This window comes from Panthera uncia, chromosome F2 (genome assembly GCF_023721935.1).
Source record: "Panthera uncia isolate 11264 chromosome F2, Puncia_PCG_1.0, whole genome shotgun sequence".
NCBI classification, from domain to species: Eukaryota; Metazoa; Chordata; class Mammalia; order Carnivora; family Felidae; genus Panthera; species Panthera uncia.
Window position 1 is genome coordinate 55,308,156 of NC_064812.1, and position 13,802 is coordinate 55,321,957.

The 13,802-nt window shown below is 34.1% G+C and overlaps 1 long non-coding RNA gene across 3 annotated transcripts in view; it reads left to right on the top strand.

Moving 5' to 3' along the window:
* LOC125924840 (uncharacterized) overlaps window positions 1-13,802 on the top strand; it is a 581,404-nt gene that overhangs the window by 235,499 nt on the left and 332,103 nt on the right. The gene's annotated exons all lie outside the window — the stretch shown is intronic.

The following is a 13,802-nucleotide window of genomic DNA, read 5'->3' on the forward strand; positions in this document are numbered from 1 at the left end:
AATTAACTAATATGGATGGTTGGATCTCTGTATGATACATAATACAAGAAATAATCTTGAAATTTATTCGAGAAAGAACGCAGTTTACCAAACTGCAGTCCAGGTTTGTCTACTAGAATTAAATAGTTAAGGTCTAGCAAAAACATAATAAATTTGGATGGATTTTTAGTGGATTTCAAGTACCAAAGAGTTCAATTCTTTTCCTTATCCTGTATAGTAAGTTCTATATATGCGATAATTTAAAAATTTTAGTTAACTAAAATCTGTGTGTGTATGTGTGTGTTGTATAATCATATTCATGATCAATGGACAGTCACAGGGATTAAAAAGTGTGCATTTAACAAAAAATACAGATTAATTATATTAGTAGACTCACATAATGTTAGAGCTGTCAGTGACAGACAGAAAATGTAGTCTTAAATTGCTAGTTAGAAACTGAGACCAAGACAGGGCATACCACGATGATGATGTAGGAAAGAAATAGATGTTGGGACTAGAATCTAGGCTGGCTTTCTTTCTTTCTTTCTTTCTTTCTTTCTTTCTTTCTTTCTTTCTTCCGTGACCATTTATTTATCGGGAATCTGTTATGTGCTAAGCACTTTTCATGGAATCTAAAGAAACAGAGATGAATGTGTATTACACTTCCTAGCCTTTTGTCCTATATGCTAGTACTTCCAGATATTCTTATTTCAACTCTTCAACTTCTTTCTAAAAACGTTATACACACACTAGAGGGAAAAAAAAATAGAAAAAGTAAGGCTCAGAAGATAAATTTGGGAAATCTATAAAAAATAGAACAAAAAGACAAATAGATGGAAAAGAGAAGAGAAAAGTGGAAAACCCATTCAGGAGATGTACTATCTGAATAAAATGACTTACAGAAGGACAGAACAGAGAAAGAAGGAGGAATCATGAAAGTGGATTTCCCAAGACAAAGAACATAAATTTCTTTATGGAAAGAACCTACTGAGCACCGAAGATAATGGATTACATTAAGAATATTATTAGGAAGTCAGGAATAATATTAAGAACAAATATAAAGTTCTATTTGCTCACAAAAAGGTAAATAAAAAGATATATATAGAGTATTAAGAATCAGAATTGTTTCAGAATTCTCAACAACAATGCTGGAAGGTAGATTGGTAGATTCATATGCTCAATATTCTGAAGGAAAATTAGACCTAACCTAGAGTTCTATACTATTAATCAAGCAGAGACTAGAATAAAGACTTGGAGATGTTCAAAATTTCAAAAAAAAACATATTTCCCACGTACTGATTCTTTTGACGAAACTGTACTATGTGCTCCACAAATATGAGGTAGCAAACCAAAAATGAGAAAAGTGTGGGACACTGGAAACAAGAGATTTAATCAAGGAGAGATGAGAAGAGAATCTCTATGATGATAATGGCAGAGAATAGCATGACTTCCTGCTATAAACATAGAGAGACCTACCCAGGATTTCAACATGTTCCTGAATGTGTGGATCCATATAGTTTAGAGCCTCATAACCATATCATCTTTTCTCCCGAAAGAGTAGATCAGCAGTCAAAACCAATGAATCCCACTTTTATTGATGACATGCAAAGATGATATTATTTGGGTAAGACAGACTAAGGAGACAATAAAGATTACACTGAAGCCGGCTTCTCTCTTCACTCTCTTCTTAGCAAAAGACTTCAGATTCCTGCAGACTACAATTCAGAAAAATAAAACACAAATTTACCCTAATAAGAGAAATTATCCTCTATATGGCCTATGTTCATGTATGCCTAAACTACCCCTGAAAAATATATAAGAAGCTCATAACAATGATTGCCTCTGGGAGGGAGAAATGGTGGCTGAAGGAACAGTGTATAAGAGAATTACTTTTCGTTCATCACTGTTACTTTAGGATTTTGCACAAAAAGTGTGAATGATCTAGATACAAGGTAAAATTAAAATGACGGCAAGAAAATGACTCCTTCCTTCTGAGCCTTCAGTCTTGTTAAATGTCTCTTTGAGGTGTTTAGAAGCTCAACAGTTCCACATAAGATTCCACAGAAACAGGGTGATGCTAGGCTCTAGGAGAGGAATGGAATGGAGCTACATAGGAGTTAAGTTTTATATGCTATTGAAATTAATTGGTATTAATCAAAACTAGGTACTTATAAGTTAAAATGTTAATTGTATTCTTCAGGGCAAGCATCAACAATATAATTCCAAAATATAGTAAAAGATAAGGGGATTGAAATAGAACACTAGAAAATATCTATTTAACAGTATGAACAACAAAAATCAAGTTGATAATAGAGGAACAGGAATTAGAAAAAGATATGATAGATGGAAAACAAATGGCAAATGTCAGACATATATTCTACATGGATTACATTTAATATAAAATCACAAAATTAAGTATAATTATATTTAATATAAAAAGAGTAAGCATTTCATCTAAAGGCAGAAATTTGCAGGACAAATTTGAAAGAATGATCCAAACATATGCTGTCTACAAAGTCACACACACACACACACACACACACACACACACACACACAAATATATATGACATATATAGGTAAAATATAAAAGGATTGAAACAGATATACCAGAAGAATAGTAACCAAACCATACTGTACTGCTAAGCAAATATCAGAAAAAATATATTTTAAGACAAAAATTTTTACTAGAGACAAATAGATGTTATAATAATAAAATGGTCATTCCATCAAGAATATATAATAATTATAAACATATATGCACCTGAGCACCATGTGAGTAAACTGTCTTGAACATCCTACCCAAGTGAGTACCCAAGAGGACTGCAGCCTCCCCCAACACTATGTAAAACAAAATTGTCCAGTAAACTGAAAGAATTGTGAAAAATAATAACTGGCTCTTGTTATTTTAAGTTACTAAAAAACAAAACAAAACAAAACAACAAAAACAACATATATGCACCTAACAACAGAAGCTCAAAATACATGAAGCAAAATTGGGCACAACTGAAAGAAGCCATAGACAGTTTTACAATAACATTGGGGTACTTTAATAGCCTCCTTTAATAGCCGAACAACTAGACAGAAAATGAACAAGAAAATAGAAGATTTGAACAACAATCAACCACTAGAATTAACAGACATCTATAGAATGTTCCACCCAACAGCATCAGAACTTACATTCTTTCCAAGTTCACATGGAACATTATCCAGGATAGACCATATGCTAGTCCATAAAATGGATTACAATAAATTTAGAAGGATATAAACAATATAAAGCATGCTCTCAGGCAACAATGGAATGAAATTTGAAATCATTAACAACATAATTTTTGAACTCACAAATATGTGGTAATCAAACAATATATTCCTAAATAACTCATGGATCAAAGAAGAAATCATAAGGAGGATTAGAAACACATTGAGATGAATTAAAATGAAAAAACAATATAACAATACTTGATTTTCCTGAGGTACTCTTAAAAAGCAGAAGAATTCGACAAAGACATCTAAATAACTAAATACAAAAATTGAGGGAAATTTTAAGTCTGGGGACAGCTCAGGAAGAGCAATGGCACACTGAAACGCTGTGTGAACCTGTACCACTTTTCTGAGTATTTTACATACATAAACTTATTGAGTTCTCACTATTACCACATGAATTAGATACTATGTTATCCCAGTTTACAGAAAAGGAAATGAGGGCACTGAGTGATAAAGATTTTCCAGCATAAATTAGAGCCATAATCAGAATCCAAGGAATTTGTGTCAACCATATTAAGTTTTAAATTTAGTTTGGAAATATTTTATCCATAAATATTTTCAAACTCCATGTAGGCCATGATGCTTTTCAAGATTCTTGCAATATATGGTAAGGAAGAAAATACTGATAGAAAGCAATCTCCACTTTTGCTAAGTATATGTGTCCTAGAATTCAGTGAATAAATCCTTAGGTTAATAACTATGGGAATATAACATTAATATTAATGTAAAACTCAAAAGGGCAAGGATTATTGGTGAGGAGATTTTAACAGATGATTAATAAAATTTTGGGAAATGGAAGGATTAATATGATTTAAACTTAGATTTTCTCCTTTGCAAATGTCCCTCAAGGAAGAAGTCAATAAGAATTTAGCTGCTTTTCCTCTAAAACCTTAGTAAGGCTCCGGAATTGGAAGTACTTTAAAACAGACACATATAGTGGACCTGAAAATTGGGAGGTTATTTGAAAATTTGTCTAATGAGTAGATATACCCACCTCCAAATTTCCCAAACCCAAACAAACAACAGTGTGACTCTCCTTTTGCTGTTCCAGCAGAAGCACGGCATTGGACTTCTTAGTAGCACTATGGAAATCAAAAGAAAATGAACAATTGCTTCAAAATTCTGAAGACACCTTTCAATCTAAAATTGAGATTTTCATTTAGCAATTTTTTTGTACAGCTTTGTACAAACTTTTATTTTGCCTAGACTCTACTATTACACTAAAACTCCAATAATATTGTAAAATTTTAATATAGTAAACAGGAGGCAAAGTTTTTGAAACATTTTTTTTGCAAAAATTCACTCAACTGTTTTATAATTAAGTACTATGAAACATTTGAAAATATCTCAATTCTACCTTTGCACTCAATTGATCGTTTGGCTAGATATGTAAAGTTATGCTTTGGAGTCTAAAAAATTAGACTTTATATCAGACCAAAATAGTCACTATCTTATCTGGTCCTCGGTCTGTACATTCTTGCATGTCAGTTGTGATTCAGTGTCCCCTTACTTGGTGTTACTCTGCTTTCTCTGCTCCCATAAAATACCTCCTTCCAGGAATTCCTGTTAATTAAGGTTAAACATTTAAAGGAAGAAAATAGCAACAATAGGTAACAATCCTGACAGATTTCCTCTTAAAAGATCTAGCTGAAATTTAAGCAATAAAGTTATCATGACTTATTTGCATTATAAAGCAGATATTGGTGATGACAACACTATTTCATATAATTACTATAAAAAGTAACCTGGAATCTAAAAATTTCCTTGAAGATTTTTATATTTGTCACTAATAATATGTAAGTTCTCAAAAAATATATCAATAATTTAAAATAATGGTTTTTATGAAATTTGAAAATTTCATATTAAATGTACATTTATTTATTTATTTATTTATTTATTTATTTATTTTTAATGTTTATTTTTGAGAGAGAAACAGAGTGTGGGCAGGGAAGGGGCAGAGAGATTAGGGACACACAGAATCTGAAGCAGTCTCCAGGCTCTGAGCTGTCAACACAGAGCCTCATGTGGGGCTCAAACTCATGAACCATGAGATCAGGACCTGAGCAGAAGTCGGATGCTTAACTGATTAAGCCACCCAGACACCCCTTAAATGTACTTTTAAATGTAAAAATAGTTATGATTTAGTGTAATTTAAAACTGTCTTGTTCCTCTTGTATATATTCTTTTAGTCAGTGATATAGCCAATCAAATTTCATTGAATTCTTACTAAATACAGTTATTGTCCCCACAGAACTGCAATTGATAGTTGAAAATATATTAATATAATATCCCAATCAAATTTTGGTGGAAGAAACCATAATGTGAATTAAGTCAGTCATGTCCAATTTACAAACTGTAAACTATTTGTTACCCCGGGTTTTAAGAACTTGTGTTAAGTGTTGTTTGGATGAGAAGACTTTATTTAAATAGAAGTTTCTTTATTTTTTTTAACTTGAGAGAGAGAGCACACGAATGGGGTAGAGAGAGCACATGAATGGGGTAGGGGGGAGAGTGAAAGAGAGAGAGAGGGAGAGAGAGAGAGAGAGGGGGAGAGAGAGGGGGGGAGAGAGAGAGAGAGAGAGAGAGAGAGAGAGAGAGAGAATCTTAAGCAGGCTCCATGCTTAGTGCAGAGCCTAACACATTGCTTGATCTCATGATCCTGAAATCATGACTTGAGCCAAAATCAAGACTCGGATGCTCAACGACTGAGCCACTGAGGCACCCCTAGAAATTTCTATTTTTAAAAAACAAAGTTTTGATCACTGTGCTCTATTTAGATAGTCCCTCTTAAACCCACCTCCATTTCCCCATATGCATTGGCGAAGAAAAGACGAACTCCTTGTAGTAGTATTGGGAAACACCTAAGAAAGAATCGGTAACACTATATTTTACAGGAGATGCTTCTTGTCTAACAAGTATTTATAGAATATGAAATCTGGGAAAATTATCACCCAGTTTTCCTCTTCTAGAGGCATGTTCTAAATGATAGGAATCTGTATATCCATGAGGTTTGCTGACATTTTTTATTTGATCCAGAATCTGTATTCTTTCTCAAAGAAAGCATAATAAGCAGCACAATATATTTTGTGCTACTTACTTAACATCTAAGTTAAGGTGGATGTTTTAAGATTATTTTCAGAGAGAAGGTGTATAGTTCAAATTATTTGGCTGTATTTCACAGTATTATTACAAAATTGTCAAACAATGGCTGGGCTCCAGTATAGTTCTCAGTTCCTGTGTTCCATTGGGACACTGGTCTTAAATCCAATGTTTCCTCTTATTCCAAACATAAAAACAAACAAACAAGCAAACAAATAAGCAAGTGGATAAGTAAATGAAATATTTTAAAAGCCAGCTCTTTTCTCCCTCATCCATATTAATTCTCTTCTAGCTAAAAATACTTCCTAGAAGTGATTTTTATGTTTCTTAGAAACTCTCTATGCAGATATCCACACTAGTACAGAGAAAACTATTCCTTCTAGATCTCATACATTTTCCATTTGAAGTATTATTTATTTTCGTATGTCACTCTGAGTTTATCCATTCTCCTAGATATGTACTCTTCCGGTGCATTTGAGCATCATAGGAAAATAAATCTTACTCTTGATAATGGTAGCCTTGTCATTGAGTCACAGAAAGCTATTATTCCTACAATTTTTCAATAGTGAGTAGATTCTATAGGGGTAGAATTTTAAGATGTAAGTACACTGTTTTTCTATACTCAAATTACATCCCTCTTATCATAGAAATTGACCAGTGAAGTGTGCTGCTGACTTTTCAGAATACATGTACATATAGTCCATTAAGTTATTATATATATAACTTTGGTCAAAAAAGCATACTGTGAAATGTTGCCTTTGTTTAAACTCCCACTATTTCACTATACAGCTTTAAGATTCAACTTCTTTATTGCCCTCTGGTGGTGGGCTCTGTGAACTGCCTATTTAGAGGTCTGATAACCTTATTCAAGTAACTAAGTAGGTATTCAATTCCTCAGGTACAAGCTAAAGAGTAGATATTGGGAAACATTCAAATTTATTGAAACTGACTAAGGAGGTCAATGACTTGATTGTTAGTTTAAAAATGTGAAATATTGATTCTCCTTTTGTCAAATAATATTGCATGAAGAGAATATGAATACTTGTTTGCTTTGGAATAAAAAACAATAATTAAAGATTTTCTTCATTTGGACCATGCCTTCTGTGAAAATACAGAGTTCAGTTAAGAGTTGGACTTTCCAAAAGATTCTTTTAAAAATAAAACTCCACAAGTAAGTAATTTCAAATTATAATTTAAATATATCTTAAATTTAAATATTTATATCTATATTGATTTAAATGTGGTACACTACATAGTTTCAGGTGATTCCATCCTTCATATCTTCTCCCCCTTTCAACAAATAGGATACATACTGAGTGCCTAATACGAGTTAAGGAACTCTGTATGAAATTGTGATGTTGGTAAAGCTTAGCAGAAAGGATTGCAGCCTGTGTGTTGATGAATTTTCCCTAGGAGTGTAGAAGATGGTAGGTGGGGAAGGGTCAGACATGTCTCTGTGCTCCCCAAATTTTCTCTGTCAACTATCAACCTCTTGTATTAGAAATAACTTCCCTTGTTAGAAAGGGTTTTGAGACGGTAAATGTTTTCTATTAAACTGTAAGTATTTTCAGGAGTACCTGAGTGGCTCAGTTGGTTAAGCTTCTGGTTCTTGATCTCAGGGTCATGAGTTCAAGCCCTGCATTGGGCTCTGTGCTGGGTGTGAAGCCTACTTAAAAAAAAGTACTTTCAAAGTCTGTAAAATATAGGGTATTATGTAGTTTCCTTAGTATAGCCGATTTTCAAGAGAACAGACTGGGGACTGTATCTATGGATGTGTACGTGCATGTGTGTGTCTACTGAGGATACAAAAGACACCTTGGACAAGAAATAGTACTGGTATATGACAAGGAAAAGAACATAAAAGACAAATTTCATCTACTTAAGTTACCCCCTGGCTGGGGAAAGTCTTACTTTTCCACCATCCTTTGCTAATATATTTAGTAAATGCCCAGGGTCCTTAGCTACCTCTGTAAGTTTTACAAGCCTGTCAATATCCCATGTACAGGGGATGTGGCCTCGAAATTTTGCCCATATAGTTTTTCTTTCCCTCAGAGTTTTCCTCTGAGCTATGTAGTGGGGTAGGTTTTTGGTGAAAATCTGTGCTCATTTGTTAAATAGAAACTACTTTTATAGTTTAAATAAATAAATGGTATTTTGAGCCAATTGCAGAGTACCTCTGGCTTCCTCATAACAGATACTTTAGGACAAGTAGGTCATTTATATTCCCTTAAATCAGAGTACAAAGTTATTGAGCAATTCTAGTTCAAACCTTGTAGTCACAAAATGTGGAAAGAGATATCCTGCATTCTGTCATCATCTGCTTATTCTCTTACACAGACACCAAAAACTCTTTCACTGAAGTCGAAAGAAGAATAATACTCGAACAAAGTCTGTGTTTAAAGTCTGTGTCTTGTTTTTATTTTTCCCAGGCATAAAGTAGGTAACTGTTCGATGTTCTCATGATAAATATTAAAAATCTAAAAGATGTTTTATTTACTAAAGGTCATAAAATTCCAACTTTTCTTTTGGTAGAGAGATTTATGATGAAAAGTTTGGAAACTTCTGTTCTATATTAATTTTCCTGATTTGAGACTGCAGAGAACAGCATTTAGATGGAAAAAGTTGCCAAGAGGACCATAAGTAAAGGCATTTATGCGTTCTTTCTTATAATTTCATTTATTAGTTTTCAACATCTAACTTTGAAAAGCTGCCTGAGGCTACGCAGCATGTACAACAGGGATCACAGCTGTGCTGCCCCTACCCTCTCCCTGCAGATGGGAACAGAGTGTGCCTAGCAGTACCGGCACAGGCCCGCATTTCTCTGTCCACCCTTGGTACTTCTCAGGACAGGGGCTTTTCTCCATCAGCTTCATCCTGCTCCACTTGACTCCTTTTCCCTCCAGTTTTATAGAAATATAATTCACATTTAACACTGAGTAAGTTTAAGGTGTGCAGTGTGATGATTTGATACATGCATGTACTGAAAAATGATTACCACAAATAAAGTTAGTTAACAAATCCATCACCTCACATAATTACATTGTGTGTGCGTGTGTGTGTGTGTGTGTGTGTGTGTGTGTGTATGGTGAGAACATTTAAGATCTCTCTTAGCAACTTTCAATTGTACAATATTGTTAATTAGAGTCACCATGCTGTACATTAAATCCCCGGAACTGGGGCGCCTGGGTGGCTTAGTTGTTGAGTGTCTGACTTTGGTTCAGGTCATGATCTCACGGCTCGTGGGTTCGAGCCCCGCATCGAGTCTGTGCTGACAGCTCAGAGCCTGGAGCCTGCTTTGGATTCTGTGTCTCCTCTCTCTGCCCATCCTTCACTCATGCTGTCTCTCTCTCTGTCTTTCAAAAGTATATGAATGTTTAAAAATTTTTTAAAATTAATAAATCCCAGAACGTATTCTTCTTATAACTAGACGTTTGTACCTTTTGACGAATATCTCATCTCCTCCACCCCTAGCCTCTGGCAACCACTATTCCATTCCTTGAGTTAGAGTAAGTGAAATTCCACATATAAGTGAGTCATACAGTATTTGTCTTTCTCTGTCTGACTTATTTCACTTAGCATAATGCCCTTAAGCTTCATGTATGTTGTCACAAATGGCAGGATTTCCTTTTTTTATGACTGAATAATGTTCATATATATGATATATGTATATATCTCACATCTTCTTCATTCATTCATCCATTAATTAACACTATTAATTATAGAAACTCTGTCAATTGCTACAGGTGACTAAGATGACAACACACAAAATCTGGGTGCTGTTACAATGGAGAAAACTTCCCAATGGTAGCAGTAGATCCTGGCTATAGATAGGCTACACCCCACAGGCAGAAAGGCTGGCCGTATTTTGGGAGTAGCTGGTTTGAATATGAGTCAAACAAATCAAATAATTGGTTGATATGTCACTAGGACAAAGTCTATCATCTATTTTAGGCATCTTACCATAGATGTGAAGTGAGAATAAATGGAAAAGAAGGCATCTAAAGCAAAAGGTTATCATGAAACCAGTTCTTTTTATTCTATAGAAGGGAGAATATACAATCTCACCTCAGAACCTGGAATCAAACAATGACATGTAACAGCTTGCGTAGGATATAATTGTAGCAGGAAAAATACAAGCAGAAAGCACAGGAGAAAAAAGTGCCATTTGTATGGGAATAAATAGCTTGAAATATCTCAACAGCCTCCTAAAAACAAGCTTGGGTTTCAATATAGTATAATAATTAATATTCAGTCTTAAGAAAAAAATAAAACTGTACCTTTGCTTTCTTTTAGAAAGTGCTGGAAAGGCAACTATATTTGACAAATTTTCATAAATAAAGAAATTTAGCACACTTAAATATTTTATCTACTAATTAAAAAAATCTTTCCTACAGAATATCATTTTCTGATGAAATAGGGGGAAAAGAAGGTGCTAGGGGGTGAAGAAGTATGGGGTAGTATAAAATTTCCTCTCCTCCTTTTTTACCTGAAAATATTTTTCCAAGCCTAAAGAAGTAGTAAAATTCTGCATCTGAGATTGAATAAAAGTTTTAATAGACACATCTTATATATATGCAATTTGATTTCCACAGTTATTTCAATGTGCTGACTGGGCTGCTTGCTTTAAAGGGAGACTCCTCTAAACAAAGCCCTTGAAGAAACTAACAATGTGTGAACCAACTTGTTTATTCTGTGTGTCACTTGGCTGCAACAGTAGACTAAATTGCTCTTTTAACCCCATTGTTTGTACCCCTTGTAGTATCTGGAATCATTCCTGAAACTAGAGAAGGGGGCTCAGGAAGCTGAAAGAGACAAAATATCTAACTATTGTTTCTTTGCAGAATTACAAAGGTCAGGTAGCAGGTTCATTTCTGATGGTTTTAAAGAGAAAAGCTAAGGGGTTCCTGGGTGGCTCGGTCACTTCAGCGTCCGACTTCATTCAGTTCAGGTCATGATTTTTTGGTCCATGTGTTCAAGCCCCTCATGGGGCTCTGTGCTGGCTGACAGCTCAGAACCTGGAGCCTGCTTCAGATTCTGTGTCTCCCTCTTTCTCTTTGCCCCTCACTCTCTGTCTCTGAAAAATGAATAAACGTTAAAAAAACCTTTTTAAAAGGATGAACTATGGCGTCTAGTCCACTTTGGAATTCATATCCCTGTTCTTGTGTGTTTTCAATGCTAGTCCACCTTGAGTGGATCACGAGAGATGATTTCTCAGCATTAGCCAGTGGTTTTCTAATTCTGATCTTAGTTTGTCCTAGTGATGTAACATTGATGAGGAATTTTGAAATTTTTAAATTCTTCAAAAGGTCTTGATTTTGTAATGATACCAAACTGTGGAAAATAAAAGGAGGATTGGTGAAGTTTTGATAAATTATAATAGTCCTAATTGATTTTCATAAGAAAAAATAGGGAATGGATTATTTAGGAATCTGAATGAATACTGTATATCTCACCTATTCCTATTAAAACTATAGGTTAGTTGAGATAAAAAATTTTAGGTATAAATTTTGGTAATAAAATTCGTTATGACTCTTTGCTTAATCATGAATTTAAGTGGTGACCGGTTCACCAGTTTGCAGTCAATAAGGTTGACCAATGGGATAATTCACTTTGTAGTCTGGGACATCCAGCCCTATCTTCATTCTCTTGTTTATGCTCTATCTCATGTATTTTAGTAGTAATAGTAGTAGTAGTAGTGGACAGTTGTTATTAGATAGAATCGAGTTGTTTCTATAATTTTTTATAGTCAAACATATACTAAGTAATACAGATTTTGAAAGCACTCGTGTTTAGGATGGGGAGACCAAAAGTGAATTCAGTGTTTATAATACTAGTAGCTGCCCTTCAAGGAGCCTGTGGTTTATTTGGGAAGAAGTGACATATGCAATAATCTGAGGTATTGAATAAATAAATAAGTCTAAGGGCAGAGGTTCCTGAGAGTGAGTTGAGTATGGAGGAAGCAAGCTAAAATAACCCATTTCAAATCCTGGCATTATAATGATTTGCAGGTCTCCTCACACCTTTTCCTGACAGCATAGACAAAGCAAACAAGACTGGAAAATATGCTACAATGGCCAAAATAGATTTAATGTCATTTTAGCTGATTATTTTTAGGCTTTGAGTATATGATAATTCAAATCTACCTAAATAATAGGTTTACTTTAACACTGAAAATTCAAAAAAGAAACTGCTGCAAAAGTATACACAATAGTAACAACTAGTTTTTGGAAGAATATAATTTTTTTTTTTTTTTGCCATATACTAATATTACATAACCTGCCCCAGACCTGGGAATAGCCTTTACTCTGACTGGTTATCAGCCTTTGTTGTCTTCTAGCTAAGACTGAAACCTTTTTTAAAAAATTATTTTTGTAGATTTTATCACCAAAGACCTCAGAGCAATCTGAGTGCCAGAGTTCTGGACTTGGACAGGTAAGGCAGAATTATGATTAGAATTCTTGGTCAGGGAAGAAGGCTCCTGATTTAAGAATAGTTTTCTTCCTCTTGAAAGCTCACGAGAACACATTTAATCCATCTACATTTATGAAAAATTTAGTACAGAGAATTTCAAACATCTACATAAGTAGGAAGAAAAAAATGGAAACCCTCACCATTAATCTCATCAAATATCAATTGCTGGCTATTTTCTCTATGCCTCCCCTTACTACCACCATCATAATTCCCAGCAATTTTGAAGCAAATTCTAGATTTTCTTTTCTCAGCAAAAATTTTAATATATCTATTTCTAAAATGTAATAACTGCCCCTTTCAAACCCAAGTATAAAGTCATCATCACATACCCCCCAATTAACAATAATTCCTTAATATTAACAAATAACCGGTCAGTTCACATTTCCTTGATTGTCCTATAAATATATATATTTTTTAATTTTAATGACCATTATTTCTTTTATTAATGATCCAGACACAATTTTTCTTTCTTTTTTCTTTAATTATTTTAGTTTTTACAATTTCTTTTAAGTTATAAGTTTAAGAGAACTCCATTTGTTCATATTTTCTTGAATTTATTTATCTGCCATTGAATCAAAAGCATTCATCCTTCATGGTTCTCAACTGTCTGCATTGTGTCCATTGTATACCCTTCATGCCTATACATTTATCATGTTCTTTGACCCATGTGTTTACTGTCAATTGGTAGATAGATCTAGAGCATTGAAAAAAATTCAGGTTTGATTTTTTGGTAGGTCTACTTCATAGGTGATGTTCATTAATTCCAAAATGAGTTATAAAGTGTCTGCTTGTCTTATTGTGATGTGCAACCATCAATTATTAATGCCTAGACCCATTAATTTATTATGGGTACCAAGTGGTGATGTTCTGCTAATTATGTTATTATTTTTTAATTAATATATTTATTTTGGGGGGAGACGGGGGGAGAGAGAGAGAGAGAGAACAAGCAGGGGAGAAATGGAGAGAGGGAGAGAGAGAGGGAGAGGGAGA